Source organism: Episyrphus balteatus, chromosome 2, assembly GCF_945859705.1.
Source record: "Episyrphus balteatus chromosome 2, idEpiBalt1.1, whole genome shotgun sequence".
Classification (NCBI taxonomy): Eukaryota; Metazoa; Arthropoda; class Insecta; order Diptera; family Syrphidae; genus Episyrphus; species Episyrphus balteatus.
In genome coordinates this window covers 70773831-70794087 of record NC_079135.1, presented here as the reverse complement: position 1 = coordinate 70794087, position 20257 = coordinate 70773831, and the positions used below count along the sequence as shown (strand labels likewise).

General features: G+C 31.5%; 1 protein-coding gene and 1 long non-coding RNA gene across 7 annotated transcripts in view; one reads left to right on the top strand and one right to left on the bottom strand.

The window, feature by feature from the left end:
- The window catches only part of LOC129912166 (D-2-hydroxyglutarate dehydrogenase, mitochondrial), a 99736-nt gene that overhangs the window by 70018 nt on the left and 9461 nt on the right, over positions 1-20257 (bottom strand). Inside the window, exon 1 of one of the 5 annotated variants that reach the window (XM_055990303.1) lies at positions 11818-11854. The exons of the other annotated variants lie outside the window; for them this stretch is intronic. The gene's annotated coding sequence lies outside the window, so the exon portion shown is untranslated. Of the gene's footprint in view, positions 1-11817; positions 11855-20257 lie in introns of those variants that run through there. 5 annotated transcript variants of the gene reach the window in all.
- Positions 3279-4096, top strand: LOC129912167 (uncharacterized). Of its 2 annotated transcripts, XR_008771760.1 has the most exons (3): positions 3279-3404; positions 3492-3858; positions 3914-4096. It is a non-coding gene; the product is annotated as an uncharacterized LOC129912167 (long non-coding RNA). The 2 variants fall into 2 exon arrangements; XR_008771759.1 differs by lacking the exon at positions 3279-3404 and having other exon boundaries at positions 3415-3858.

Sequence of the window (20257 nt, the reverse complement as noted above, 5' to 3'; positions counted from 1 at the left end):
TTTTTTAAACAGTAAAGGTTATAGACCATCAATTTTGTAATAATTTGGTATATTTTTGAAAGTCATGCGATGTATAAGTCGAAAGTTATTGATCTGCAAACTATAATCTAAGTGCAGGAAAGTTAGTAAAAAAACAAGCATTTTGTGGAACGAAATACAGGACTGCTGATTTTTTCAAATCTGAAAGAAGGGTATTAGAAAAGCTTAAGTCCTGGTTTTTGGAACGCCAACCACCTGGCGAAATCCACCATTTTGAAAAACGTGAATTGGTCTATATCTACTACACTATTGGCTTGAGCGAATAATTTATGTAACCAAAGTTGTAGGTAATATAAATATCTTTCCTTGTGCATTAACTGTTTTTCAGCGAGGACAACACATTTGAGGTTATGTTGAAAGATATTTATATTACCTACAACTTTGGTTAAGTAACTTATTCGGTCAAGCCAAAAGTGTAGTGGATATGGACCAATACACGTTTTTCAAAATGGTGGATTTCGCCAGGTGGTTGGCGTCCCGAAACCAGGACTTAAGCTTTTCTAATATCCTTCTTTCAGATTTGTAAAAATCAGCCGTCCTGCACTTTGTTCCACAAAATGCCTGTTTTTTTTTACTAACTTTCCTGCACTTAGATTATAGTTTTCATATCAATAACTTTCAACTTATATTTCGCATGACTTTCAAAAATATACCAAATTATTGGAAATTTGATGGTCTGTAACTTTTACTGTTTAAAAAATTATGTAACTGTGACCGGGAATGATAAAATCTTAAAAAAACCGAAAAAAATAAATTAAAACAACATAACCTCAAAACTATTGCCCGCTCAGAAAAATAATGTACTACAAAGAAATAGATAATTAAATTTCCAATAACTTTAGTCTGATAACCATTTCTATAGGACCCATAGTTTTAGAGATATTGAGCGATTCGCGTTTTCCAAAATGGCGGATTTCGCCAGGGGAGTGCCGTCCCGAAAACCAGGACTTAAGCTTTTCTAATACCGCTCTTTCAGATTTGAAAAATTCAGCCGTCCTGTATTTCGTTCCACGAAAAAGTCTATCTTTCCTGTACTATTAGTAAATATATCTGTATCATAAAACTGTAGCTTTAGCGAGTAACATTAGTAATATTACTGTATTTAATACAATGATAATGAGTGATAATAAAAAAAGGCAGTGCGTTTTTCATTACAAAAAAAAAAAAACAAAAACCGGATAGGGAAAGTGATTGAATTTGGTGGTGTTGCTGTGCCATCTCCCATGTACATTAGGGTGTCCGTTATTTCCCAAAGTGATGTTTTCGGGGGTGACACCCCCCAGATCGAAAGTTTAGGGCCTAAATACGGGGAATTTAGCAAAAACAAATTTTTTGGAGGTAATTAACCCGTGCCTCTAAGGTCATACTTTCCCCATACAAATTTGTATGGGAAATTTTTAACTCATACATAAAATTTTTTTCTCTCGAGGTAAATCATCTATTTTTAAAATGTTTGTTGATTCTGGTTGGAAAATAGTTCCTTTAAAAGATTACATTCAAAATTTCCGGTTAAACATTTTTTTTATATTTTATTTGAAATTATTAGCTGTTTTCGTAGTTTTTGCTTTCACATTATTTTAAATGCAATTTTATTGGTTTTTTATTCTTTTCAAATATTGCATTCAAAAATTTGTGTATAAATCAAAAATTTTAATTTTTTAAAATTTTTTTTGTTGAAATTTTTGCCGTTTTTATAGGTTTAAATTTATTTTTCTCGAACTACAAGAGATATTTTTACAATATTTTTATTGAATTTTGTTTAAAAATTATTCACCTAAAAAATGACATCAAAAAAGTTGTAAACAAGAAAGGGTAAAGTATTTAATAATAATTATTTTATATAAAAATGGCAAAAATTTCAAATAGAAATTTAAAAACATTAAAATTTTTGATTTATACACAAATTTTTGAATGCAATATTTGAAAAGAATTAAAAACCAATAAAACTGCATTTAAAATTATGTGATAGGTGAAAGCAAAAACTACGAAAACAGCTAATAATTTCAAAAACCGAAATAAAATATAAACAAATTTTTTAACGGGAAATTTTGAATGTAATCTTTTAAAGGAACTATTTTCCAACCAGAATCAACAAACATTTTAAAAATAGATGATTTAACTCGTGAGAAAAAAAATTTTATGTATGAGTTAAAAATTTCCCATACAAATTTGTATGGGGAAAGTATGACCTTAGAAGCACGGGTTAATGACCTCCAAAAAATTTGTTTTTGCTTATTTCCCCTTATTTAGGCCCTAAACTTTCGATCTGGGGGGTGTCTCCCCCGAAAACATCATTTTGGGAAATAACGGACACCCTAATGTACATCCACGCATGCGGCAACTACATTAATTCCAACAAACCCATCAGGAGCATCAGGCTCTACTAGTAACATGTTGCAGGAACGAGATATAGGTGGGTGTATTTCAACATTTTGTATAGCTCTGCGTAATGGCTAAGTGTTCTTAACTTCCGTCAACTGTGCTTGTATTATTCAAGAACGAACCTAAAGATTTTGATTTAAAAAATATGGATACTGGCACAAAATTGTCCTATTTTTTAAATAAAAGTATTATTTTTTCAACCGTTCTAAACGGTATTTGTCATAGAAGTATTTTGTTTTTTTTTTTTACTTTATCCTAAACCATTTAAGTGATTTCAACGAAAATTTTCATTCAAAATGTTTTTGAAGTTATTCTTCTTTTGCGGCGTTAGGTACGAAAATTTACTTTTTGACAAGAACTGTCAAAGGGATTAGCAAGTAACGCAACTTAAACCCAGCGCGGCAAAAAAGTATAACAGAAGTGCGTTCTTTTATTCGCCGATGTTAACTATTGTTAACAATAATTAATTTTTATTGTTCCTAAATGAGAAAAAAGTTACAAAATGTAATAACATCTTTCCTGAATGCAATGTTAATGTGTAAAATAGTTACATTTTGTTACTTTTTTCAACTCAGCTTCTGGGGGTCAATTTCCGATCTGTTATACTGTGAAGTGAAAAGTTTTATCACGTCTTCATAACAAATCCGATTCTCGATTTGTAAAAAAAATTCAAACAAACTTCAAAAATTTTGTATTATGATACATTTTTTATTACAATCATTTTCTTTTGTGAAAGAGGTGAAATATATTGAAAAAAAAGCTATACACCTACATAAATAAATAATGGAGAGTAAGAAACGCGGTGCAAGAGCTTCGGAAACGCAAAAGGAATTTTAGAAGAAAGACTGGAACATAAACAAAAAATACCAAGACTGGAAAATTTCGTACGTCCTTCCCCCCAAAACCCTTTTGGTGCAGAGTTGTATTTGTAATCCGACTACACGTCTGTGAATATATGTGAAAAGCAACAACAAAGTAATGAGGTGAGTTTCTTTTTGACATTTGACAGTTCGATTTTTTTTTCTATTATTTCAAGAATTTTTGTTTTTTATTTCTTTATATTATTTTAGAAAAAGAATTTATCTTGTGAAACAAAACCAAAAATTACTAAATAATAAAGAAATAAAAAACAAAAACTTCTCGATTGTTTGTGATAATCAAGAACAATGTGCCTGTGGATAAAATTGCCGATAAAAATGCAAAATTGGTGCAGAACAGAAATGTTTTATTTATTGTGGAAAAGCCAAAACTTAAATTCTCAAACAACAATCAAGACATTTACTTCATCACACAATCTTCTTTATGAAAATATTCATCTCTAATCCCGATCTTGTTGACGATATGATCCTTAAAATATTTCCATTCGAAGGACGAAGAAGACAAGCATTCCAATATAAATAATTCGGTCTGGCGGATTTATCTTTGGAAGCAAAGAAGGTAATAATTGTCTTCAAATCATTCCCTCAAGTAATTCATTTTATATTTTTGTTAGATGGATTGAATTAAAATTACACTGTTAAAAAACGCAGATTGATGCTGCCAATGCGGAGGAAGCAGCTTACTTAAAAAGATGAACTTAATAACCCGGATTTTCTAAGAGGATAATGAATGCTAATTTAATTATGAGAACAAATTGGATATTTAAAATAAACAATCGTTTTGATATATCATTAAATTAATAAGATTTGTTTTGTTTTTATTCTTACTTTTTAACTAAGTAAATTTTACTATAAAAAATTGTAAGTCCTGCTGCCATCTTATTTAATTATCAAGTGAAATTATATAAGGAATAATTATTACTGCAAGTGATATTTAGTTTGAGTAACTTTCTTCTTAATGATTTGAAATTTTTTAAGTTCTGGCCTAATTTTAAGTCATTTCTCCATGTATTCCTTTTTTCGTTAAAAAGCTTAGAAGAGAGACAGTTCATCGAATAAGTAGAATTCATTCTTAATCAGAACTTATTTTATCTGGTTATATCAAAAACGAAACGAAACTTTGTACTATCGTCCTTATCATGAATTCGTATCGTAGATTACTCGAATGTTCAAATTGTTTGCGTGTGTCTCGTTGTCCTCGTTTAAAATTTGTTTTAATCAAATCCTCTCACCGTTGAGGAACTGATATGCATCTCGAATTGAAAGTAATTGGATGTTGTAAGTTCTCCGTCTTGTACATGATAAAAAAAATCCATGTTTCAAATGGAAATCAACCTAGCATAACATCATTTTTCCAGTACTTTTCAATTTTAATTATATGCTCCAAGCCTTCATCGCAAACTCAATATTTTTGGTTGTATTTTGTTTTAAGTTTTATATGGATAGGCTCCTAAGTTATAGTAAAGCACAATACTAGTCGGCAACGAAAATAGAGCTTAAACTGTGATGAGTCCGAATCCGAAGTCAAAATTTCATTGGCACGTCACGTTTTTGAAATACTTGAATACTCAAAAACGCGTTTTTTTGGGTATATTTGACGTCGAATCTCAAAACGCCATATTAAAACGACCTAAAGGTATTTTTTTTTCAAAATAATTTTTGTTCTCAAAGATATTGGAAGAAGACATTTATGATACATGTCTCAAAACCTTGATTGTTTTTTTCAAAGTAATGAATGTTTTTTTTTTTTAACTTAATTTCAGTTTGCGTCTTCTGATTTGGACTTAAAAAAGCAATAAACATCAAATAGAACTTTATTGCAAGTTTGTTTTTGAGACTATAGCGAAAATAGTGATGTGTGTAGCTCAAAAACAAGACCTGATGGAATAAATCTGTAAACAGTTTTGAATTCAGCATTCTCAAAATCACCTAACAGAGTTCTTGCTCCCGACTTTTTTTTGTTTTTTGCCGACCAGTTTTATTGTACAATGAAATGAGTTATAAGACAAATCAATTTCGGTCATATTATTTTATTTATTAACTTATTAAAGCCCAAATGTACATAATTAAATTGCAGAAACAAACACGTTTCATGAATTCCCCTTAAATCAAAATAACTTTTTGCTATTCATATTTCTTAGTTTTAATAGCCGTGTTTTATTTTATGCTCTAAATAACAAAAAACGATTACTTTTATTTATTTTTTATAATCCTTTATTGTTGAAGGGTAAAAAATGTATATGTTAAGAAAAAAATTTTCTCTGTAAACCAACAAATAAAAAACTTTTGTATATCCTTAGCAATCATTTGTTGTTGCTTAAGCCTGGTACGCTGCTCGAGCTAAATTTTGGCCAAGATAAAATTCCCATACAAGTTATCGATCATTTGTATGGGACTCATTTTAGCTCGGCTAAAATTTTTCGATAAGTTGTATGGGAGCTAAAATTTAGCGCGAGCAGCGTACCAGGCTTTACCGTGTAAAATTTTGCTTAGCTAAGTACTGAGTTACCAATACAACACGGCTAATGTTTATGACACGATAGTATCTACTGAAAAAAAAATTAATATTGATACTCTTAGTTTTGTTTCTAAAAATCTTAAGTAAAGCCATAACTACAATGACCTAAAAATGAAAAAGTGGGAAATTTAAGAAAAGAAATTTAAAGAAAGAATTTCTAAGCTTTCTGCATCATTGTTTTTAATTTTGTGGTCGGAAAAACTGTTGTTTGAATATTTTCACTTTTTGACTTTTTGCAAAAAGTGGTCGTTGTACTTATACCTTATACTTTTTTTTTCTACTACTAAAACTACAACAGACAAATTTTGCACCATAGTATTTTTTGTCGCAATAGGGTTAGGGTATAAAAATTTAAAAGTGTAAAAAAAATTGTAATCTGCATATTCGGTTGTTTTGGTGTAAGAAAATGTTACACTTTTGCACTTTTGCAACGATACAAGACGATTTGGATCGAATCGTGAAGCCACCTTATGTTTTTCTTTAATTTTTTCCGTGAGCTTCATTGTAACATATAAAAATTGTGCAACTGAGAACAAAAATATATATTTTTAGCTCGAGCTGTGCGAAATTCACTTGAAGTTCTTAAATAAATTTAAGCTCAGCTAAATTTTTTAAAGAATATAACTGCAAGGGCGACTTTTTGCAAAAAGTGAACATTTTCTAACTCATTTTGAGAGTTTTCCCGGGCACTAGAAAAAAATACTTTTTTCTTATATAAATTTGCCACTTTTTGCAAAAAGTTGAAAATCATACTTACTTCATGAAAATCTTGACTCATCATTCTTCATTTCTGTTCGTTTGGAAAATCACGATTTGTCTTATTGAGCTTCATGTAGAATTTATTTCTTTGAATTTCTCCTTGATAATCTTTATTTTTCAATTACTCTACGTGTTGTACATTTACATCTTTTCTTTCTTGTTTTTAATTACTGTTTATTATTTTTGTTATTTTTTCATCGTTATAATTAGTATGTACATTAGTATATTATAATTATATAATTGTATTATAATAAATACCTTAAAACAATACAAAATACTATATAAATGTTGTTTTCTTTTTAAAAAGTAGATATGCAACTCTCTTTGAACATGCCCCGGATTATTTTTTCGAAAAACACTTGCGGTAGGGCCTTAACCGCCAATTTTCAAATTTAACAGACAAACCAAGCCACCACTGTGGTGAATGTCGTGAATCTAAATATGTGTGCGTAAGCACACACACATTTTTGGATTCACGACATTCACCACACCTCGCAGCTTGTGGACAAACGTCAGTTGCCCGCCGAGTTTCCAGTCTTGGTATTTTTTGTTTATGGACTGGAATCGGCAAATTATAAGTAAGCACCAACATTGCATTCTTTGAAAAATTTGAATTTATAGTGAAACATTTCATTTTACAGATTGACAACAGTTGTCGGCGCCCCGCCCATTACAGGGAAATTGAGTGTAATTATCTAAGCGAAAAGCTAAAAATTTTAAGAGGAGCTATGAAGGATGACATGAAATGGCGAAAATACTGGAAAGACTTGACGTATGTATGTACAAGTTTTTATTAAAATTGAATTCTTAGTTATAGTTTAAAAGTTTTGTTTACAGAATAAGTGTTTGAGCCAAGGACAGTGCCAGAAAAGTGGTGCCTATGGTCCTATTCCCATACGGATCTGTCGGAAACGGACAAAAGGATAACTGGCATCATACCTAACTGCTGAAACTGTCGAAGGAGTTTCTGCTTCGGTGGGCGAAGTTGGCTTTAGCGAAATTATGGTAAGAATGATTTAGTCTTCAAATATCAATCCGTTACTGAAACGTTTTTTTTTTTTAAGATTGAGTATATTGTTCATGATGAAGAGGACGGATGTCGACAGTTTGTTTCCACCAAAACAAAAAGAAGCTTTGTTGCCACAATCCTCCACCTCTCAGCCACCTTCATAAATGTATTCGCAAATGTTCGTTAAAATGCCATCAGCAGTGAGACAAAAAAACGAACTGTTTCAGGCTCGAATAATGACGCCTTAAAAATCTATCAGGAGATAGAAGAAAAATAAATAAAACTTATAGTCCGGTCAAATTAGACTAAAATAAGGGGGTGAGGTTACATTAATTCCCAGCAAGCTGAAAATTGGTAGGATTGTTGGAAAAACCATCATAAATTAAATTTAAAAAGTCCTCATCGATCCGAGGTCTGGAAAAAAATTTACGGGGGGTCAAAGGTCACAAAAACTGGTTTTTCACGATTTTCAGCAAAACGGTAAGTCTCATCAAAAAATTTTCAATGCAAGAATTGTAGACCAGATTATTATATATATAAAAAGTGTCATGACACTTTTTTTCCTAAAACCCACCGTTTCTTAGGTATAACGATTCAAAAAGTTGAAGTTCAGTTGTAATCGTCATAATCAGGCCTATTTTGAAAAAAAAACTCCTAGGAATAAAGATGATCTGCTCCACAAACATTTTGTACATTCATTGAATGTCCCCCTTTTCTGCAATAAAAAACATGTTCAATTTCCTTCCGTGGAGCTAAAACTTTAATGTGAGTGTTATCAACCAATTCTACTATTCCGGGAAATCCAAATTTGTTGTAGAACTTTGTTTTGATTGCAGTTCTTGTAGAGAACTTCACATATCTGTGAGCTATCCTATTCAATGCAATGGAAATCTCTGTAACACACCGACTCACTGATGTCTGAGACAAAGACGATAAGGAATCTTGTCCGACAGCACGTTGAAAACTACCCGTAGCAAAAAAACGAATGGCACTTTGATGTGACATGGTATCGCATTTGTTCGTTGATCTGAATTCAAGAATGGCTTTAACTCTTCTATCAAGTCGATGCATAGATTTTAAAAACGCCATAAATATAAAAAGTTGACATTTTCTAACAAAATCTAACAAAAACAATACAACCACTGAAGCTAACTTTATTTTATAAAAGAAGGTGCCGCAGTCCTGAGATCGATGACAACATAAACATAAACAGTTTTGTGACGAAAAGAAAAATGTAGCTGCGGTTTGCTTCATTCCTATAAAAAAATATTTTCGTGTGTGAAATAACTCTAGTTTTCTTTGATTCAATTATAAAGTAAAAATTAAAACGGAAAACAATGAATTGTGTTGGGGCGTAGCCGTACCATTTTTTACCTTTTTTTTGCTTTATTAAAAGAAATTTTCTTTTCCCTTTTTTAAGATTTTCTTTATTTTGAAATCAATAGTTTTAAACTTTTATTTTACTTTATTTTAATCTTAATTTTAAGTTTTCTTTTTACTTTAAATTTATGTAGTAGGTACTACTTTGCTTGCTTCTTGTAAGTTTGTGTGGTGTGATGGTGACTGACAATGACAACTTTGAATGAGAATGACTGTGACTGAATGAAATGATTGAATTGTTTTTTTATTTTAGGTTGGCTGCGCTGACGATTTTTATGTTCGGATCGGGAGGAAACGATACGTGAGCGTGTTCGGGAATAGGGAGAATTTGCGTTCCGCAATTTTCCCTAAAACTGAGTACGCTTTTTACGTAGTCGTTTATGGTTCCCCCCCCCCCCCCCCCCCCCCCCGTAAACCATTCTGAATTGAACAGATTAAGTATGGGCGAACTTCATTTCAAAGAATTGAAAAATTAAAAGAAATAAAAAACGCCGGCACTGATAAAAATGAGAAATTAATACCAAAACAATACGATTTCCGTGAAAATAATTAAGTCCGTCTATACTCGTTTCAGTTATGTAGGTATTTCTATTTTTATTTTGTTTTAAATCACTGAAAACTAAAATTAAAATTTATTCCACACGCGAAAACATTTATTTTGGAATGACGCAGCCACAAAATACTCAAAGGAGAATGGGCAAATTTGTATGAAACGTGGACGTTACGCGGCCAGGAATGAATTTGTTATTTTTTGATGTAATTAAGGTTTACATATATTGTGCAGAAGTTTTATCCCTATGACGTATTTCAATAACGGATAAAATGCATTCTTGCATTTAACACTTTATATATGTCTCAATGTTATAACTCAATTGTGTATTTTAAGTGCAAAATATTATTTTCTGTCATTTTCCCTGAGTCTGAAGACCTTTATCTTGAATATCCAACCACTAAAACCCAAACTATAAGCATTTTAAAACAACAAATTCAAGCCTATTTTTAGAGTTTTGTTGTTCAATTTTTTGTTACTTTGAATTGTTTGAAAACTTTCGAACCTGAAATGGTTGTCTTAAAAATCTTATATTATGAGTTCTTTTGGTCGGATTTTCAAGATTAATGTCTTCATGCTCAGGGAAAATGACAGAGCATCATATTTTATATTCCATATAAAAATATAAATCAGTTTTTCCTTCATACATTGAACAATGCATTAACAAATACTAATACTGCATTATCTTGCATTTTTAACGCAATACAGCGAAACGTCCATAGTAAAAGTTTTTCCTGGGCTATAATTCTTTCATTTGATACCAATTTTATTGATGGCCGCTCAACGTCCAAAATGCCCATTCTCCTTTGTTTGTTTAGGGGCATACTAGGGGCATATTAGTTGCTGCCGTTTTTGATTTTTATGTTATAATTTTTTTCTGTGAATGAGAAGTAGATAGGTATAAATTCAATCAAGTGTACACTGTACACCCACGTTTTTTAGTTGGTATGCAAACCATTTTAAAATTAAGAAGAAGTTTCTAAATTTTAATTTTGGATATTTTTTAAATATAACAGTCTTAGGCCCAATTTATTCACTCACTATTATTTTTGAAGGCTCCATTAAAAATTAAAAAACTGTCAAATCGTGTACAAATTTTAAAATTTCCCTTTTTTAATGGCTTTAAATTTAATGGAGTGTGAATGAATTGGATCTTAAAGGGTACAATCCCTGACACATATGTAGTTTAGTTAGGTACATACCTATTAAGGCAAGTAAAGAGGACCTTAAATTGAAATGTCTTTATTAACTTAATCATTGGTTTTGATCACAACTGTACATCATAACCACTTAACTACTCTTCTTAATGTAAATGTATGCACATCTCACATGTATTCATACATAGGTTCACTATCCACGTGCTACATTCAAACATATTATGTAGGTATACCTAATTCTATCTTCACATTGCTCATTCTAAGATTCTAACAGTGTTATATTATAGGGAAGTGCTCACGAGGAACTAGCTTTTAAAATGGTGATTTAATTTTAATTCTATCACAACGTCTTTCATTTTACAACACAACTAAAAATACTCCCCTGACAACAATTTGTCAGTCCTTCTAAATTAACAATTGCCATATTATAAAAATATCAAAAGACCCTGTCGAGCTACCAAAATTATACTCAACAAAATGGCGTTTGTATTTTTTCTAAATGCTTCTGTTATCCAAAAACACTTCAATGAATTCTGTCGAATCGCCATTTTACAACTCACAATAAACTAAAGATACCTACAAAAAAAAATATACACCAAGAATATTGTTGAACAAAAGAAAAAAATAACATACAAATTGACAAAGCCAATTATTGCCCGGATAAGAAAAAAAAAGGAAACATTTGTATTTAATGTGTGTATGGGTGAGCCAAGCCATCTATACACACACACAAGTGTCATTATTTACCCCACCGTGGTTCAGGCTCACAAATTCCCCTCTTTTCTTTTGCTCTAGTTTTATGCAATCATACAAGAGTGGAGGGGATAACATTTATCACACACGCCAAACGCTACGCAACTCCGACCCTTAAATGGGCGTGTACCAACCTTCCAATTGTACTTGAGAAGAGCACAACCATACTGCATGCATTCGCGTCGACTCTGGGCCGATGTCATAAAAACATGTTCGCATAGTTTGCTCGCTCCGCGCATTAAAGTAACATGCATCCAATTTGGTAGCAGCGTTAAACGAAGAAGACGAACCATCGAAGTGGAGGCCGGACGTGTGAAAGTGAAAACAAAAAAAAAAAAAAAAAAACGGTGAAAAAAAAAGAAACATAACTCTCCAGGAATACACATACCTACCTTTGATATCAAAAAAAGCAAATAAAGTTCTTGTTTTTTATCTTCCCTGCTCCTTTTGTTCTGTGGTAAAAAGAATCAAGTGCAAAAGTTCATGCGAATGAAAGTCCTTATAAAAAAAGTCATTTGGAAAATATAAATTTACTTTCGAAATAAATCAATTATAGAAAAAGATCTCACAAAAAAATGTCAGTGCTTTAAACGCCCTACAAAAAAATTAGTGAATTTCTTTTTATTGTGTCTCAATAAAATAAAAAAAAAGGAAAAAAAAGAAAATTTAATTTTCAATAATTCATGACGTGCATCGTTGCGACATTAATTTATTTTCAATTTCGAAACTTGGTTTCACAGGGCCTACGGATATCACGTACGAGTACGACCCTTCGTCTCAAGCAATTTTTTTTTTCATTTTGGATTAAATCGACACACACACACACAAAGGAAATATAGCTGACTGTGCTGCTAAACAACAAGAGGTACGTTTTCTTTTTTCGTTGCCTTCTTTTATCATCAGTTTTTCTTCATTTATCCGCAACGCACACATATTATTATTATATGTACAACAGAAAGAAAAAAGAAATAATTTTGTTGATTGTGAGTTTGTAAGTATGTATGTATGTAAGTACGTACGCATCTGCGGAAGTAAGCCAGAAGGCGCACCATTGTGTGTGTTTTTTGGTTCGTCTGACTGCAAGCCATGGCCGTAGTTAAAAAGGGGAAAGTATTGGGGTTGCAATTGCAATCGACCAGATTGGAATTTAGTGGTTGATTTTTTATGCATGCTACGTTTTCGTGTATTCAATTGACCTTCCTAGGATATTTGAATTTTGAAATAGTCACGTCTTACAAAGAAAAAATCTGAGGACTCAATGTATTGGTATTTGAATAATTTTTACATTATACAATAAGATTTACATCTTTTGCTAGTATCTAGAGATGCTTACCAAGTGTTTAAAATTAACAGTTATTTAATATATGATCAAAAAGAAATAAAAATATAAATATGTACAATTCAATATGAACAAATGTGGAACTAAAATTATGAAAGAAATAAAACTACAGATGAAAAATTTATAATAAAAATATAATAAAAATGGCAATGTAATTTTGAAAGGGAGCAAAATAATTTTAAATAATTTATCATAGCTTGTATGTAGTTATATAAGATAAAGTTTAAAATTTTGTATTCCTAGCAAATTTGGTAACATTTTTAAAATTGTTTAAAAAAAAAAAGTATTAAATAGTTTGGATTAAACACAGGGTTACGTATAAACAAGAACAAATTATTAGTTGACTTAAGAAATTAGATATTTTTAGAATACAATTTTCTTATACAGTACCTTGCCATATTATTAGGCCCAAGCGAAAAAAATACAATTTTTCATGTTGCTGTATTTTGAAAGTTTTTGTCGAAATATCTTAAATTTTTTTCTCTCATTTACTTACACTTATCCATGCTGATACGAATTGACTTAAAAAAAGTTGGAAACATACAGTGAATAGCTCTGCTCGCCTGGTCCTCTGAGAAGGAAAAAACTGCCCCAAATTTAAGAACATTCCGTAATAACCAGACGATCAGAGCTTCTATATTTATGCAAGATGTGGCTTTTTTCATAAAATTAAGAATGCGACATTATTCCTCGATACACAAATTTAAGTATTGGACCCGTCTGGAAATTTTCCGGTCATGAATTCCATAGAAAACTTCTTTTGGGCCTTATTCCCTTTTGCACGTTATTTTTTATTAAAATTTATGAATTCTTTAACATTTTTAAGTCAATCCTTATCTACATGATAAGTGTAAGTTAATGAGACAAAAAATAATTTAAGATAATTTCCACAAAAACTTTAAAAATTCAGCAACATGAAAAATTGTATTTTTTTCGCTTGGGCCTAATAATATGGCAAGGTACTGTAAGTGGGTTCTTTCTGATAACGAAATGAATGTATTCTTTTGATTGCTAAATTAGAAAGATAATAGAGTAAAGTTTTGATTTCGGATTCGTCATATATAATTGAGTTTCTATACCATTTTCCTCCAGGTCTCCTATGTTTATGGACACAATTTCTTAATATATGTATGTATATCTTTCGAAAATTTGAAATTCGTTTGCTACTGTGGGGGAGATTTTGAACCAAGAAGTAAAGCCATAAGCAAGTATAGGCCGATTAAGCGATTTATACAAAAAAACTTGGTTTTTTTATTGATAAATTTAGATCTAAATAGAAATTTAAGTTGAGCAGCAGCGGCTGCTCAACGTGAAGCACCTACCGAAGATGGAAAGTCGTGAATGAAAATGTTGTAGAGAAAAGGGCTCAGAAAGGAACTCTGCGGGACACTAGAATATACGTTGACTAGTTTTAAAAAATTAGAGCCAATTTTAATTCTAAGGTAAAGGTTTGATAAAAAGCTGATTAAAATTTTAATAAAGTTGACTGGGAAATTTAATGAGATAATTTTAAAGATGAGACCGTCATGCCACATAAAATCAAATGCTTTTTTTAAGATCTGACACGCATGTGAAAGTGCATTCTCGTCTTCTCAAATTTTCTGAAATGTGGTTTTCTAAGACCATTTTTATGCTCTGTAGAGTTACCTTTATTAAAACCAAATTTTGGATTTGGGATAGTATTGTTTTTATCACATGAAAAATCAACTCGTTTGTAAATAGTGTGTTCTAAAATTTTGTCCAGATTTGAAATTAGGATCGGTATAAAGTTTAAAATATGTAGATTTTTATTACCTTTCTTTCTTTTTGATTGGGATTAAAATAGCTTCCTTTCAAGCCTTGGGAAAGTATAATTATTTAAACAATTGTTTATTATTATTGCTAGCGGGATTGAAATTGATTTATTGAATTCGGATTTGTTGTTTGAAACTCGAAGCTCTCATATTCAAACACGGGGTTTATTCCCAAAAAAAATTGAGGGTTCTACTACCTCTTTAATGAAAAATAAAATTCAAGTACTAGACTAGCCTAGTAGTTTTGTAGGTTTATTCCACAATAATTCCATGTAATCGTTGGGTTAGAATATAGGTAATATTTGTCATATTGATATTTCTTAAAACTTAAATTTTTACGCTAAAAAGATGTATAATTTCAAAAACACAGTTTTACAACTTTTCATGTGTCAGTTTTAAGCAAATCAGCTTTTCTGTCTGTCTTACAGTTTGCACCTTTTTAGCTTGTCACATAATTTTTAACATAGTTCGTTAGTTTTGTGAATTATATCCCCCTCCCAAATACTTTTCTGGCTACTGTCTTCCCTGCAATGATTTCTTATGTTTTGTTTTTGGATGTGATGCTGTGTTGCCGGTTTTCGTTTTTTTTTTTTTTGTATTCTTTCGAATTCATTATTATTGTTATCATTGTGGACTTGTGGTGTTAACGATTGATGACGAAGAGAAATGAGGCGAGCGAGGAGGATGAGTGCGTTCAACCTTACATTACTACAGGCACACACAAAAAGCAAAACTATGCAGGTTTATTTGACTTTTTTTTTTCTGTGTTGCTTCTTTCTACATGCCCTTTGTTCCTCTTGCTTGTTCCCGCCAATTTGTATGTGTAAGTGTTTTTGGATTTTTTTGTTGGTATGAAATACAAGGAAACAATTCCATGAACGAAAAAGAAAATATCCCAAATAGGTTTTTTTTCGGTGTAGGCAGCAGAGAGGCAGACAAGGTTTTATCATTATTTTGTGTTTCATTTTCGTGGTAAATGAATGCAAAGAGAAAAGAAGAGAGGAGAGCTCACAGCTGTTTTTTCAATGTGTTCTGTTTCTGTTGATGTCTGATGTGAAATGTCAAAGCGATAATTATATTTTTGTTGTTGTTTTTGTATATTTTTAGTTTCCCTGGATTTGGTAATTTGATTATGTGTGCCATGCAAATGCAAGGTAATTATGATAATTTTTTATGACTCTATACTTTGGTCAGTGTTGAGAAATTTACATGCTAGGTCAGGTAGGTACCTAGGTAGGTTATAACATAACATAGAATGGAATTGTGTAGGTTCCTATATTATGTGTATAGTTAGGAAACCAGAACACGTGGTTGCAAAATAATTAGATTTTTTGTGCCCGAAGCCAATTTTTTTAAGTTCAGTCAGTTTTGTTTACTGACAGATAGGTTACCTTAATGAACGAACAATTCTTATTGAAACTTATATTATTATTTATCAAAGTATCTACTGTTTAAAATTTTGATCATGCAGGTAGTAAAGTCTGTCAATTTTTCCATAACTAAGCTGACAACAAAGCTCAAGTAAATCAATCATACCTACTCTATTGTGAATTTCCATTTGCCACAAAAAATCAATTATTTTAAACTATTTTTGGTCTTCTGTCTAAAAATACTGGGAAATACTGGTATCTTAAATTCTATTTGCATAAAGAGATCATTTTTTATTGATCTGAGATCAAATTTTTTCAGATCTCGATTTTGAAAGAGATATACATATTTTTGAACACGCACTCACACATACCAAAGTATTTGACATTTATGTGAACATTTGTTTTTGTAAATTTATGACTAGGTTTTTTTAATATGAAAAAATAGCTCGCACACAGTTACGAATAAAAATAAATCATTTGGAAATATCCACAAGAGATCATTGGATTTGCTGCAAAAATGTCTGTTTCAAATGGAAATCGACATATGAATGACGAATCTGACATTCGTTTTTCTTTAAACAACTAACAGTATAGTATTGACAAACTAATTAAAAATAAAAAAAATGTCTTTACTTTTTCACTTTGCATATCGTTGGTACAAGGCCAAAACCACGAATCTACAAAATTGTAGTTTTGAGAAAAACGACTTCAAAGTTTTGAAAACTCATGGAGGGTAGGGAAAGGGATTGACGGTAAATAAAGGGAACGATAACAAGTAAAATGATGCATCAAAGTGAAAATGCCCAAAAATGCGAATTCGCGGTTTTGGCGTTGTGCCGACAATATCGGCACTGTGAAAACCGGGATAACTAAAAAATCTTAATTCTTCAGAAAAGTTGTTTTAGATTTCCACGTTTGTCAATTTTTCATAGCACATACTATTTTCATAAATTGAAAAAATAGAATTAGCTGTGTGATAGGAAGCAAAACCAAAACCTTTAAATTTATACTGAGTTTACTTAAATAAAGAATTTTTATTTTCAGTACTTTGGCATAAACAACTAAAACTAAAATTTTTTAGCTATGCCAGTTTTCTTAAACAGCACCGATATGTCATTTTTGGACAAAGCAGTGACGGTCACTTTTGACAATGTCAGGTTGAAATTTTTCTTTTGTGAACTATTTTTCAACTATGTATTAGTTTCCCAAGTTCAAATTTTTTTCATTGATGCCTGTAACTTACTCCTGAAATAGTTTTTTGTTACGATGAATGCAATGGTAAAAGGCAGTGCCTCAGGGAAAATTAACCTCTTAATACTTGTATAACAAGGATATGTGTGTGTTGTGTTGACATTGCCCTATGCCAACAGCTTGAAGCCAATGTCCAAGGTTAGGCAAGAAGCGGAAGTAGTATTATTTATAAATGGCAAACAAAACCGCTTATAGGATCTTTTTCTCCACTTTATCGCAAAGAAAATGCTATTTGAATCAGTATGATAGTTGCTTATTAACGAAAGTAGGAAAGAAATACATAATTTTTGATATAATGCCACGAGTTGTTGATCATAAGGCTCAGTGCAAACATGCGTTTTTTTTTTGATACTATTAAATTCTACAGGAATCATACACAATGCTGCGTCAATTTACCGCTCGCGCGGTGACGATGCGCCAGTTTACCGCTTTTACCCTGCGTTAAAACGCGATAAATTTACGCAGTGTCACCGCTGAAGCAATATGCAAATTGACGCAGTGTCACCGCTGAAGCAATATGCAAATTGACGCAGCGTCACCGTACTAGCAGTAAATTGAAGCAGGATTGGTGTATGATTCCTTGTATATGTCCAAACATGTCAGCGTCAGCTTATTTTCATGATAATTCGGAGAACGGTTCTTAATTTTTTCTTTATCCATCGTTGCTTTCTTAAAAAAAAAGAAAAACATTGGTTGGCTGTTAAGTCAGTTTGCGGACGATAAATTCAAGTGATAACGTCATAAGAAAACAGATTGTGTATAGATAAAAAAATGATTTAAAAATTATTATTTGTGTAACAACAAAAATAAAAGTAAAAAAAGTATTGGGCTTGGGACTCGAACCCCAGACCTCTGGTGCAAAAAACAAATCGCCAACGCTTTAACACCCTGATCTGCTGACTCTGTATACGTATGGCTGTCTTAAATTAGCCATGGTTTTCATATGACGTGGCCTAAGATGAACTTGCAATGTATACATATACGGCCCTATTCTGCTATTCGATTCACGTGAAAGTCAAAAATAAGAATCGTTTAAAAGGCGCTAAAAATTAAATTTAGACAATTTTTTTTCTTTAGAATTTGTAAAACAAGCAGAAACAATACTTTGCTATCGAAAATTAGAAGTTTTTCAAAGCCAATTTCATGTTGTAAAGGAAGGAAATCTTTCGATTCACGTGAATCGAATAGCAGAATAGGGCCGATAATATGCGACCGACCAACAGACTCAGTGTTTATGGATTTATAAGACGTTATCACTACAGAATCTTTTCTTCTCTGTAAATGGCTCCCTGGATTCTCAATGATAGCTTGTTTTTTAAACTTAATTGATCCTCTTCCAAATGAATTGAAAATTTAGTGTGTCATAAAATCTTACAAGTTTGAAAAAGAGTGGCTTATGTCTTAAGATCTTAGTAATTAATTTGAAGACACTTGTAATAAAATGACTGGAAAGTGATGCACACACAATCAAAGGCAATCTAACTGGTTATTCAAAATTAACACCTTTTTATATTGTGTTAATCTTCTAGAATTAAACTTCATTAATGAACGGTGTTGTATTGGAAAAACGTGATAGTTCCATAAAAAAAAAAGATTGCTACTGTGGTTCTCTCATTCAGTATAAATATTTGGTCTAATATTTCTAAAAGCTTTTTCATTTGAAAATTAAATAACCTTACTTTAACGTCAGAGATATGAATGTAGGTTTATTGCATTATGAAAAAAAAACCCGACGTGTTTCAAAATGTGGTCAGTTTATAGTTTACTATTATCTTAAAACTAATAAATTTTGTTTAAACTGTTATTCAAAAATGTATAAATTCTACAACTATCTAAATGTCGATCTATCCATCGTTACTCTATTAGATAACCTTGAGTCTATAGAAATTGGAAAACATTTCAAACCATTTCGATGGTAATCTTAAAAGATGACCTGCTGATAATGATTATTTGTTTCGATACGGTTTTCTCTCCATTTACATATTTGTTGTGTTACCATTACTTTAATTTCTACTTCAAAGAGGGAAAAATAAAAACAAAAGCAAATAAGTCTCACACTTTCAACAGCAACAACAACACAAAAAAACTTTGTTAGCATCATGTTGTCGTTAAATAAAAGTGTAAACAATAAGTTAGTTTTATTGTTTTGGGTTTAGAGTTGATTTCTGTGTGTATAACTCTTATCTTAGATATAGGTATATGATTTGGTTGTGTTTTGCATTTGGGTAGGCGTTAAAACTTTATCCGTTGTGTATTTAGCACATTCTGTAAACGGATCCAGAAAATACCGAATTGGTATTTACTCAATGCAAATATGGTAAAATAAACTAAAGTAGATAGATATTTTTAACAAGTACCTACCGCAGTGTTCATGGTAGAACGGTTTTTGCAAACATTTTTTGTTGTGGGTAGATGAAACCGTTCACAATGTAGTTAGTAGTTCAAGCGGGACCTACGAGTTATAATACTAAGCTTAGTTTCGATTGAAAGATGAGTTGATCCTGAAACTGAAAAAAAGGGTTGCCAGCTTTACAATGGCAACTTAAGTCAATATATAGGTTTAGCTGAACTTACGTAATCCTCCACTGTCAAACTCAAGGACTATTATGGGCTTTGGTTCAGAAGAAAACTGACATGTCGACAATACCTTAGGCAAGTGCAGGTTTACTCTAGGGAGGCAATATAAAATCGTTAATTTCTCGTTTTCCTAACTCGAGTTAGGCTTGTAAGTTGTGACCACAGATGTTGATCAAATCGTTTAAGTCCCAAATCAATATCCAACTCTTCCGATCATTCTCAAATAACGTGTTCTCTTTGAGAACGAATACCTCCCAGCATATAACGATTTAAAGATATATCAATTTTATCTCAAATGATTTATTAATATTTCGATGAAATTTATTTAGTGATAGTTCTTCCCACTGACTTTCCTCGTTGCAAAAATAATTTTTGAACGCATTAAGATAACGGTACAATTTTGCATTGCCTTTTTTTAGCGGAAATTGACATTGACATACATTCTTGACCCTACCGAGGTACCTAACCGTCGCACAGGGGGGCAATATGGTAAAAAGATGGC